Genomic DNA, 11,966 nt, shown 5'->3' on the forward strand with positions numbered 1-11,966 from the left:
GGTTTGAACCCGCAACCTCTGGCATATGGGGCCGGCGCCCTACTCCTTTGAGCCACAGGCACTGCTCTGGACAGTATTTCTTAAGCAAGAAACCCTTCACAGAGCTTCTATTACAATGAGCAAACTATTAACCAAAAGAAAATGCTGTAATTAACATCTTTATTTATTTTATTTAATGTATTAATATATATGGTCCAGATAAATGCCACTAGGTACCTGAACCTGAAGCTAGGACCTGGCTGGAGCTGGATCTTGCAGAAATCCTAAATCTTGCCTGGCTACCTGCATTGGTCACCCCAGTTATTTCATTAATTTCACAGGAACTTGCAATTTCCTTTTCCTGCTTTAACTTCTTTCGGAAGCTTTGGTCCCGCAGCTAACCTGGGCCAGTTGGGGGTGTCTCCACGTCTTTCATTTACAGAGTGGGCTGGAACTCCTAAGAGTTCCACACATTACTTTTCCTTCTTTAGCTGCTCATCCCTGGGCAGATTTTGTGAGGAGAGAGACTGACTAGTGGGTGTGTCTGGGGAAATCTGTTTTTCAAAGCGCAAGTCGTTATTTTCTAAATTGTTAGGTCAAGACTGTGCCTCCTCTTAAGTGGTGACCCATGAAGTTCTTTGACAGCACCAATTTGGCACATACACATCTACAGGCAGCACTTCATACCTCGTCTTGAGTTCAGGTACTTCAGCTGCCTCTTCAGGTTCACACTGCAGTTTTAATTCATCTAGTTTCACTCTCAGTTTCATATTTTCACTTTCTGAAAGCTGGAGGCATCTTTCATTTGCATAAAATTTTCATCGTTATCCAGAGCCCTTTGGCTCTCAATGCTTTCAATCCCTGTATGGACAATTCACCTTTAATTCTTTCATTTTCTTTATTTAACTTAACGAGTTTAATCTGAAGTAAATCTTTACAATAGATGTTATCTTCCAGAGCATGAAACCTGGCTGAAGGCTTAGATTCCATATTTTCATATAAATTCTTAATTTTTCCAGATTTCTAATTTCACCTAAAGATGTTTTATTTCACCCTTCTCCTGAAAGTAGCTGTTCTTGCAAGTAACATGGCAAGCAACCATTCTTGCTGCTTAAATTCAGTCTGAGACCCTTTCGTTTGTAGCAACATAGCAATTTGGTTTTTGTTTGTTTGTTTGTGGTTTTTGGCCAGGGCTGGGTTTGAACCCGCCACCTCTGGCATATGGGACCCGCGCCCTACTCCTTGAGGGCGCCACAGGCATCACCCAGCAACATAGCAATTTGTAACTTCATTCTTTTTTTTGTAGAGACAGAGTCTCACTTTATGGCCCTCAGTAGAGTGCCATGGCCTCACACAGCTCACAGCAACCTCCAACTCCAGGGCTTAAGCGATTCTCTTGCCTCAGCCTCCCGAGTAGCTGGGACTACAGGCACCCGCCACAACGCCCGGCTATTTTTTGGTTGCAGTTTGGCCGGGGCCGGGTTTGAACCCGTCACCCTCGGTATATGGGGCCGGCGCCCTACCAACTGAGCCACAGGCGCCGCCCTGTAAGTTCATTCTTTGCATCTGCTCTCAAGTATGTTTTGTTTCATTAGTGACTGATATTTGACTTTCACTGATAAGCTGATATTCCATTGCAGCCCTTCAATCCTCCACCTCTGCAGAGAGTTGCCTTTCTTATAGGGATGGCAGGCTTGCCACCCTGGCTGTCCAGCTGCACCTGAAGGCCTTGGTTTGCTACATGAGCTTGCTGTAGAGCATTATGGTAAGAAACTGCTTCTTTTTCTCACTCCTCTTTTTCTTTTTTCTTTCTTTTATTTATTTTTTTGTTTGCTTGTTTGTTTGTTTTTGAGATAGAGTCCCATGGTGTCATCATATAACTCACAGCAACCTCAAACTCTTACACTCAAGAGATCTCCTGCCTCAGCTGCCCAAGTATCTGGGACTACAGGCACCTGCCACAATACTTGGCTAATCTATTTCTATTTTTAGTAGATAAAGATAGAAAAGAGATAGAAAAAAGATAGAAAAAATATATATATTTTTAGTAGAGTTGGGGTCTCACTCCTGCTCAGGCCGGTCTCGAACTCCTGTTGTTCCTCTTTTTCTTTGAGCTGGGCTACCTGGCCCATTAAGTTAGTAACCCGAAGTTCTGACTGTTCTTGTCTATAGTGTAGTTCAGTCACTTCTTTGAGACTATTCTTTATGGTTTCAATTTCTGTCAGCTCAGTTTCAAGGACCAGCATCTCTGAGGACGTGCTTTGGTGCACACGCTCACACACCGCCCACAGTTCCTCTGGACAGGAGTTCCTGTTGTTGATCTTCTTGGGGCTTCAGCTGCTTTTCACTAAGCCTAGCTTCATCTATCCACTTGTAGTTTTTCTACCTTATATTTTAGTTCGGTCACCTCCTGTCCATGGCTTCTTTTAATTGTTGTTCTAATTTCTCCAGATTTATTTTTTGTTGTTGATTAATAGCTTCACATTCTCAGCTCAAACTTTCCAACATTCTACTCCGGAGTTCGACTTCTCTCTGAAGAGTATATTGATCTTGTTTATAATTCTCAGTTATGGTCCTCATTTTATGACATTTATCCAGTTGATTCTGCAATTCATTTTGGCTCACCACTAGTTGTAAACCATACTGTGCAGCTTTCACTGACTCTTCTTCAACGTCTTTGAGCTTGCATTGAAGATTTGCAGTTATATCTGCCTCCAGGGTTTTTTTTTTTTTTTTTAACCTGTTGTTAGCCTATTTAGAAATCCGGGGTGTATTTTATATTTGCAGCATTTCTCAATTCAGACTGCTGCAAGTGGCCAGTGGCTATAGGACCAGGCGGCATAGCCACAGTGGCTATTACCATTTTGAGGCCCAGACAGTGCACCTGGGCTCCCATATATTTATCCAGAATCCTCGAGAGCAAAAAAGCAGTCCCTCAATGACATTTTTGAAATTAGAATATTTACAGCAGGTGGTTGTTTTGTTTTGTTTTTTGAGACAAAGTCTCACTTTGTCACCCTTGGTAGAGTGCTATGGCGTCCTAGCTCACAACAACCTCAAACTCTTGGGCTCAAATAATCTTCCTGCCTCAGCCTTGGGAGTGGCTGGGACTACAGGCACCTGCCACAACACCTGTCTATTTTTTTAAGAGATGGGGTCTCACTCTAGCTCAAGCGGGTCTTGAACTCCTGAGATCAGGCAATCGACCCACCTTGGCCTCCCAAAGTGCTAGGATTATAGGCATGAGCCACTGTGACCAGCCAGATGGTAGTTTTGAGTATCAAGGTAACAAGTCCTTTATCACCTATAATTCTCATTCTGTTCTGTTCTTGGCTTATAGTAAGAACTTTTTTTTTTTTTTTTTGAGAGAGAGAGAGAGTCTTACTCTGCTACCCTGGGTAGAGTGCCAGGGCTTCACAGCTCACAGCAACCTCAAACTCTTAGACTTAAGCAATCCTCTTGTCTCAGCCTCCCAAGTAGCTGAAACTACAGGCATGCACCACTACACCAGGTTAGCTTTTTTTCTGTTTTTAGTAAAGATGGGGTCTCACTCTTGTTCAAGCTAGTTTCAAACTCCTGAGCTCAAGCAATCCTCCCACCTCGACCTCCCAGAATGTTAGGATTACAGGCATGAGCCACTGTGCCCAGCCACAAGTCTTTATATAATAAGAAACGTGGTGGGGTGTAGTGGCTCATGCCCATAATCACAACACTTTGGGAGGTGAGGCAAGATGGTCACTTGAGACTAGGAGATCAAGATCAGCCTGGGCAAAATAGCAAGATCCTGTGTCCACAAAATAAGTAACTAAACAAATAAATATAAAAAAAGAAACATTTGCTCATTAGAGATTCATGTGAGTAGGTGTATGACTGCCCAGAGTCAAAACAAGGGTAAGAACTCCCAGACAAAGCCAAGTGCACCAATCTACAAAGTACGTAAAGGCATCACTAGAAATAAAATGAAGACGACAATATTTTCTTTAAAACTCTTCTCTCTGGGGCGGCGCCTGTGGCTCAGTCGGTAAGGCGCCAGCCCCATATACCGAGGGTGGCGGGTTCAAACCCGGCCCCAGCTGAACTGCAACCAAAAAATAGCTGGGCGTTGTGGCGGGCGCCTGTAGTCCCAGCTGCTCGGGAGGCTGAGGCAAGAGAATCACTTAAGCCCAGGAGGTGGAGGTTGCTGTGAGCTGTGTGATGCCACGGCACTCTACTGAGGGCCATAAAGTGAGACTCTGTCTCTACAAAAAAAAAAAAAAAAACTCTTCTCTCTGCACTCTGGAAGGTGAGTGGATTGCCGAGCGCACAGGTTCCAGACGAGCCTAAGCCAGAGGAAGACCTTGTCTTTATACATAACCAGGCACTGTGGTGGGCGCTGATAGTCCCAGCTACTTGGGAGGCTGAAATAAGAAGATCACTTGAACCCAAGAGTTTGAAGTTGCTGTGAGCTATGACGCCACAGCACTGTACCCAGGGCGACAAAGTGAGACTCTGTCAAAAAAACAAAACAAAACAACCAAAAAAAACCCTTCTCTCTGAAGAATTCTGCATGTGGTTAGAAGGACTGATACACACTTAGAGAAGTACTTGGATGAAGTAATATCAGACAGTGTTAATTTGTCTGTTCTGTTTTACCAGCTAAATTGCTTGAGATGTGAGACTATTTTGAGAGGTGCTACTGCTGGATGTCCCTTGATCTTCCCTAAACTTCTCAAACTGTCTTCTTTATAAAGGTACAAATGATTTTTGTTTGTTTGTTTGTTTGTTTTTTTGTAGAAACAGAGTCTCACTTTACTGCCCTTGGTAGAGTGCCGTGGCCACACGCAGCTCACAGCAACCTCCAGCTCCTGGGCTTATGTGATTCTCTTGCCTCAGCCTCCCGAGTAGCTGGGACTACAGGCGCCCACCACAACACCCGGCTATTTTTTTGTTGCAGTTTGGCCGGGGCTGGGTTTGAACCCGCCACCCTCGGTATATGGGGCCAGCGTCCTACTCACTGAGCCACAGGCACCGCCTAGGTACAAATGTTTTTAAGTATTAGTTTATTTATTTATTTTTATTTATTTATTTTTTTTTGTAGAGACAGAGTCTCACTGTACTGCCCTCGGGTAGAGTGCCGTGGCGTCACACGGCTCACAGCAACCTCCAACTCCTGGGCTTAAGCGATTCTCTTGCCTCAGCCTCCCCAGCAGCTGGGACTACAGGCGCCCGCCACAACGCCCGGCTATTTTTTGGTTGCAGTTTGGCCGTGGCAGGGTTTGAACCCGCCACCCTCGATATATGGGGCCGGCGCCTTACCGACTGAGCCACAGGCGCCGCCCAGTATTAGTTTAAAGGCACACAATTAGTTACCTTGCCCACAGCACCCAAATGTCTCTACGAATTTTCTGTCCTAACATGCTGGAGGGTTGTAACCACCTACTTTGGCATCAATCACTCTGGACAGCAGCAGTTCCCAGGGACCAGGGTGGGGCGCACATGCCTGAGGGGAAATTATTCAGACCTCACAGAGGGGTGTGTTTTGAAAAGTCTCCCGGAGTTCAAAATCACTAGTCCTGGCATTACCACCTTATTAATTAGCCACAAAGGAAGTACCATAAGTTGTGAAGTGTTAATCAGTAAAAGGTAAACATGCCATACAATGCGCAAACAAATAATTCAAAATAATTAGCATTTATTTCCAGGTGTAGCTGCCGTAGCAAATAAGGAAGTTCAAAATATCTTGCTTCATTTGTGATTGTTTTTCCCCTTAAATTGCATCTGCCACCTGCTATTCATTTGAAACAAATTAAACCCTAAAGATAACATCCAAAAGTAAGAAGACTAAGCAGGTTTCACCTCTGAACATAAATTATATAACAGCTTCATCCATCTTTAAAACCGGTGAAACATTCTTTTCTAGAAGCCACAGGGGATTTTTCTGTTTCAGTAGCATGCCCCAGTAAGGGAGAGGCAAACCACTCCCTCCCTCTGGTGTGCTCTGTTACTTAAGCAGCATGAAATTCTCGTCTCCTTACAGTTCTCTATCAGGGCTGTCCAATACCAATATAATGCAAATCACAGGTTTTAAATTTTAAGTGTTCTAGTAGCCATATAAAAAGGTAAAAAGATATAGATAAAATTCATTTTCTTTTTCTTTTTTTTAGAGACAGAGTCTTACTTTGTGGCCCTCGGTAGAGTACCGTGGCATCATCACAGCTCATAGCAACCTCCAACTCCTGGGCTTAGGCGATTCTCTTGCCTCAGCCTCCTGAGTAGCTGAGACTACAGGCGCCTGCCACAATGCCCAGCTATTTTTTTATGTTGTTGTTGCAGTTTGGCCCAGGCTGGATTCGAACTGCCACCCTCAGTATATGGGGCCAGAACCCTACTCACTGAGCCACAAGCACCACCCTGATAAAATTAATTTTGATAAAATATTTTATTTAACACTCTATATTCAAAATATTATCAGTCAGCATGCCACCAATATTAAACAATTTAGCCAGGCCTGGTGGCTCACAACTGTAATCCTAGTGCTCTGGGAGGCCGAGGTGGGAATGTCCTTGAGCTTAGGAGTTCGAGACCAGCCTGAGCATTGTGATGAGCACCTGCAGCCCCAGCTACTAAAGAGGCTGAGGCAGGAGGATCACTTGAGCCCAGGAGTTTGATTAGGTTGCTGTGAGCTAGGCCTGGGGCAACAGAGTAAGACTCTTTCTCAAAAATATCTGTATATTTACCCCATGATTACATTAATGTACACAGCTATGATTTAATAAAATATATATATTTTATATATATAATAAATATATATTTTTTTATATATACATATATATGGCCAGGCGTGGTGGTTCATGCCTGGAATCCTAGCACTCTGGGGGGCCCAGGCAGGTGGATTGCCTGAGCTCACAAATTCGAGACCAGCCTGAGCAAAAGCAAGACCCCCCCATCTCTACTAAAAATAGAAAACCTAAGGCAAGAGGATCCCTTGAGCCCAAGAGTAGGAGGTTGCTGTGAGCTATGACGCCATGGCACTCTAACAAGGGTGACAGAATGAGACTCTATCTCAAAAAAAAAAAAAAAAAAGAAATTTACAAACATTTATGAATTGTGTATATCTTTTTTTCATGTTTCATCTAAACATCAGTAGCCCATCAACAGAACACTCAGACATGAGAAATAATAGCTAGATATAATCATATTAGATGTTTCACAAACTTTCTGTCATACAGAACCACCACTTTAACCATATTTTGTCATTATGAAGATACATTTATCAATGTAGGAAATGAGACATACTTTGTTTAACAGTTGTTACCTTGATTTATAACTTTTACATATGTAGACACATGGAATGTGCCGTTTTTATGCTTGCCCCACATGTTGGTGGCCTGGGATGAATTAGATCAGTGGTTCTCAACCTGTGGGTCGCAACCCCTTTTTAACAATGAAAATAGGCGGTGCCTGTGGCTCAAAGGGGTAGGGTGCTGGCCCCATATGCTGGAGGTGGCGGGTTCAAACCCAGCCCAGGCCAAAAACCACAAAAAAAAAAAAAAAATGAAAATAATTGCAGCATTAGGAAGGTTGAAAACCACTGAATTAGATACTTACCTGAGCATTATCATCCATCAGAATGCTTGGCTAAACTAAAATCTCTGCAATCATTCAGTAATAAGAGATGCCTTTAAAGAAAAAAAAAAAAACAGGGGCGGCACCTATGGCTCAAAGGAGTAGGGCGCCGGCTCCATATGCCGGAGGTGGTGGGTTCAAACCCAGCCCCCACCAAAAAAAAAAAAAAAAAGGGTACAAAAATAATAGATTCAGATAAAAAAAGAAGGTATTTTGCTGAAAAACGTTCATTTATAATGCTGTCTTGCCATAGGATGGCACGGACAGTGATAGACACCAGACATAATCCTTTGTAAAGTTAAACGCAGAAAGGTCATATATCACAAAAGAGTGAGAAAAACTCAGCAGGAGAAAGCAAGCAGATAAATTGAAATAGACACTTTGTTACTGAATGGACCCCACCAGGACAACCGTAATATGTAGGAGGGTGAGATTTTTGTCAGACTTAATAGCTGGGGAAATGAGAAGAGAAATCGTTCACTCCCAGAGACTCAGTAATACATATACTGTGGAAGAGCAGGTAAAAGGAGCAACTTGCTAAGAAAAAAGAGGAGCAAAGGTGCAGGGAAGAGGTAGGAATCAAGATTTGGGGAGCACCCTGTGTCACTCATGCCCAGTGCTGAGCACACAGCATGCCTCGCCGAGACCTTCAACTCACAGCACCTCGGAGGTCTCAATAGGATTTCACGTGTGAAAGCTGTATATGAAGACTACTTAACCCAGCCCCTGACACCTGCAGGGCAAAGTTCAAACTAGTTAGCAAGGCACATGCCACCTGTTGCCATATGGCCCTAATTAACCACCCAGTCTCACCTTCACATCCCCCACCTCCACCCCCGGCACACTGCCCTGCTTACTGTCCCCAGCGCATCAGCCACTCTGTGCCTCTGTGCCTTTGCACATGCTATTCCTGTGGCCAGGGGGGCTCTGGTCCACTGGAAAACTCTTACCCAGTCTTCAAACCCCAGCTTGAATGTCATCTTCTCTGTGAAGTCTTTTCAAATTCTGCCAGCCCCAGCAAGTCTTTCTTCTTTCTCTTCTGTAAGACCCTCCATAGCATAATATACCTTAAAGCATTTATCATGTTGCAATAAAATGATCTGTTCTTGTGTCTCTCTCCTTCAGACCGGAGCTCTTCCTGGGCAGGGCACTATTCCAGGACCTACACTAAGTCAGGAATGGAATAGGAATGGAATACTCACTGACCAAAAGAATTACTGAAGGAATGAACGAACGTGCACAGGGCTACTTATACAATGACATGTCAACAGCAGACATGTGAGCAACGAGCTCCAGCACCTCTGTGTGTCTTACTTTCATTTTAGTTCAACCTGCTGGATGAGATCTCGGCACTGGGGATGTTCATAGTGACATCTTTGAACATAGGAAACAAGAGAATGATTCAAATGACATATGACGTGTGTCAGCATATAAATGACAACAGTGGATTACTTTAGACCAGAGCATCCAACAGAACATCCTACAGTAATGGAAATATTATGTATCTGCATTTTCTTTTTCTTTTCTTTTCTTTTTTTTTTTTTTTTTGAGACAGAGTCTCAAGCTATTGCCCTGGGTAGAGTGCCGTAGTGTCACAGCTCACAGCAACCTCGAACTCTTGGGCTTAAGCAATTCTCTTGCCTCAGCCTCCCAAGTAGCTGGGACTACAGGTGCCTGCCACAACGCCTGGGTATTTGTTGTCGCTGTTGTTGCAGTTGTCATTGTTGTTTAGGTGGCCCGGGCCAGGTTCGAACCCACCAACCCACCAGCCTGGGTGTATGTGGCTGGCACCATAACCGCTGAGCTATGAGCGCAGAGCCTATCTGTATTTTCTTTTTCTTTTTCTTTCTTTCTTTCTTTTCTTTTTTGAGACTGAGTCTCACTTAGTCACCCTGGGTAGTGAGCCATGGCGTCATAGCTCACAACCTCAAACTCTTGGGCTTAAGCAATTCTCTTGCCTCAGCCTCCCAAGTAGCTGGGACTACAGGCACCTGCCACTATGCCTGGCTATTTTTTAGAGATGGGGTCTTGCTCTTGCTCAGCCTGGTCTTGAACCTGTGAACTCAGGCAATCCACCCACCTTGTCCTCCCAAGTGCTGGTATTACAGGTATGAGCCATCACGCCTGGCCTTAAATTTTTCATTTTAATTTAGACAACCAAATGTGGCTAGTAGCTACTAGATTGGACAGCACAGCTTTAGATTATCATTGATCTATAATAATTTGGCCAAAAGTGGGCAAATTCTACTTCATTATAATTATTTTTTACCCAAAAAAAGAAGAAAATTTAGCCACTTATAAACTGGGTAATCTGAAGAACCTCCTTTACCTTTTCTGTTTCTCATTTTGTTCACCTGGAAACTGAGCAAGAGGGTGTTGCGTGACCGGAGACGCGGACGAACAGCAGCCTTGTCATGGGTGTAAACTCGCTCCTGTAATTATTAAGTCAAGAAACAGACTACATGGTATGGCGTGTAGCAAAGATCTTTATTTAGGGGTTTGATTTTACACTTCTCTAGTCACATACACACTTAATCTATTATCTGTTAGTTTCACCATTACCTCATTTTACTTATCTGAAATCAACTTGAAAGGAAATACTCTGTTACCACATCAACACAATCACTTTTGCAGTAAACATCTTCTTCTAGACACTGACTAATCTCTGGGCAGGTATCTAAATAGAGATCATAAAGAAGAAAGTAGCCACGGGAACAGAGTTAATAGAAGAATATCTTCAAGCGTTCACTCAGTTTACTCAGTATGAAGTAATGCGGGGCAGAGCACCTATAGACCTCTGACAATATGTTGTTAACATAGGTCAACCCACCCATATCTCTGAGGAAGGGCAGCATGCCCTTTGATCTCAGGCTTCACGGGGTGCACAGCTTCAGAGAATGGGCTTGTGGAATTTTTTTTTTTTTTTTTTAGAGACAGAGTCTCACTGTATGGCCCTTGGTAGAGTGCCGTGGCGTCACACAGCTCACAGCAACCTCCAGCTCCTTGGCTTAAGCGATTCTCTTGCCTCAGCCTCCCGAGTAGCTGGGACTACAGGTGCCCGCCACAGCACCCGGCTATTTTTTTTGTTGCAGTTTGGCCGGGGCTGGGTTTGAACCCGCCACCCTTGGCATATGGGGCCGGCGCCCTACCAACTGAGCCACAGGCGCAGCCGGGCTTGTGGAATTTTTAACTCCAGGCAAGCCAAGTCTGCATGTGTCCCAGGGGGGTCCAGGTCCCTTAAGCCTCTGGAAAAATAGCAAGTCATTTTAAACTCACACTGAGTTCACTTTGTGTGCTTGATGTAGGATATGTTTATTTCTAAATATTATCCTACAGAGGGACTAGGTGTCCAACATTTATTTTCCTCTGCCACACGTGGAAGAAAAAGAGTTGTCCACACATTAAATACACAACTCCTAACAAAAGCTGGTTAGCAAAAACAAGGTCTGTGCATGATACCCAACACCACAGATAAGCAAAAAGAGTCTTCACAAAGTCTGCATGTGGCCCATGGGGCCACACTTCGGACACCCCTGGACTAGATGGTAGAAGAAGACTGTAGATCACAGCTCCGTAGACTGACACCTGTGGGCTCATCCTCTTCTGCCCTCTGGAAGGACAGCTGAAGGGGACATTCCTTATCCCGTCTCCAGGTGGAGAGCAGACAAATGCTTATGCATCCGAATGACACATGGTAAGTTCACTTCCATTTATGACTCAGACAACCATGCTGAAAACATCTACCATTCTAATTCTTACAGAGGACACGGAAAGGTCTCACTAGTGAAAAGTCACACATTCTCAAGCCCTTCCATTTTCCGAGTTGCAGCCATCTGTCATTTATGTTTTCATACAACTTCCAGGGTCAGGGATATGAGAATGAGGATTGTAAAGCCAACTGAGCTTCTAATCAGATTTACTAAACCTGATCATCTAAATTTCATCTGCAAAAAATGTCACTTTGCAATCCCAGAGCTCCAAGGAGAGAAAACACCAAATCCCCTTCCCTGATATAACTGAGCTCATCATGCAGAACAGCCTCCCTGTTCCTTAAAAGGGAAGGGGGGGGTGGGAGATGAAGGAAGAGATGAAGGAGGGAGGAAAAGGTGGAGGGGAGAGAGGAGAAAAGGAAGAAGGAAAGGGAGGGAGACAGCTGCTGTTGCTGGAGCATGAGTCAAAATCACCTGAGGGCTTGTTAAACCACAGATTGCTGGGCTCTGCCAGATTTGCTACATGTTTTTTATACATACACTTATATACCCAAATAGTTATGTTTTCTATATGTATGAAAATAGATTATTACCTATTACCACCTCACCCTGCCCCCTACAGAAGTGTAGCAAGTGTAGACTGGTGCATGGCAGCTGCTGCCGGCATCATGA

General features: G+C 44.0%; 1 pseudogene; it reads right to left on the minus strand.

The window, feature by feature from the left end:
• Positions 1-780: 780 nt before the first annotated feature.
• Positions 781-7,584, minus strand: LOC128585532 (protein Spindly-like; annotated as a pseudogene).
• Between the last annotated feature and the right edge of the window lie 4,382 nt (positions 7,585-11,966).

The sequence above is a fragment of the Nycticebus coucang genome, chromosome 5 (assembly GCF_027406575.1).
Source record: "Nycticebus coucang isolate mNycCou1 chromosome 5, mNycCou1.pri, whole genome shotgun sequence".
Classification (NCBI taxonomy): domain Eukaryota; kingdom Metazoa; phylum Chordata; class Mammalia; order Primates; family Lorisidae; genus Nycticebus; species Nycticebus coucang.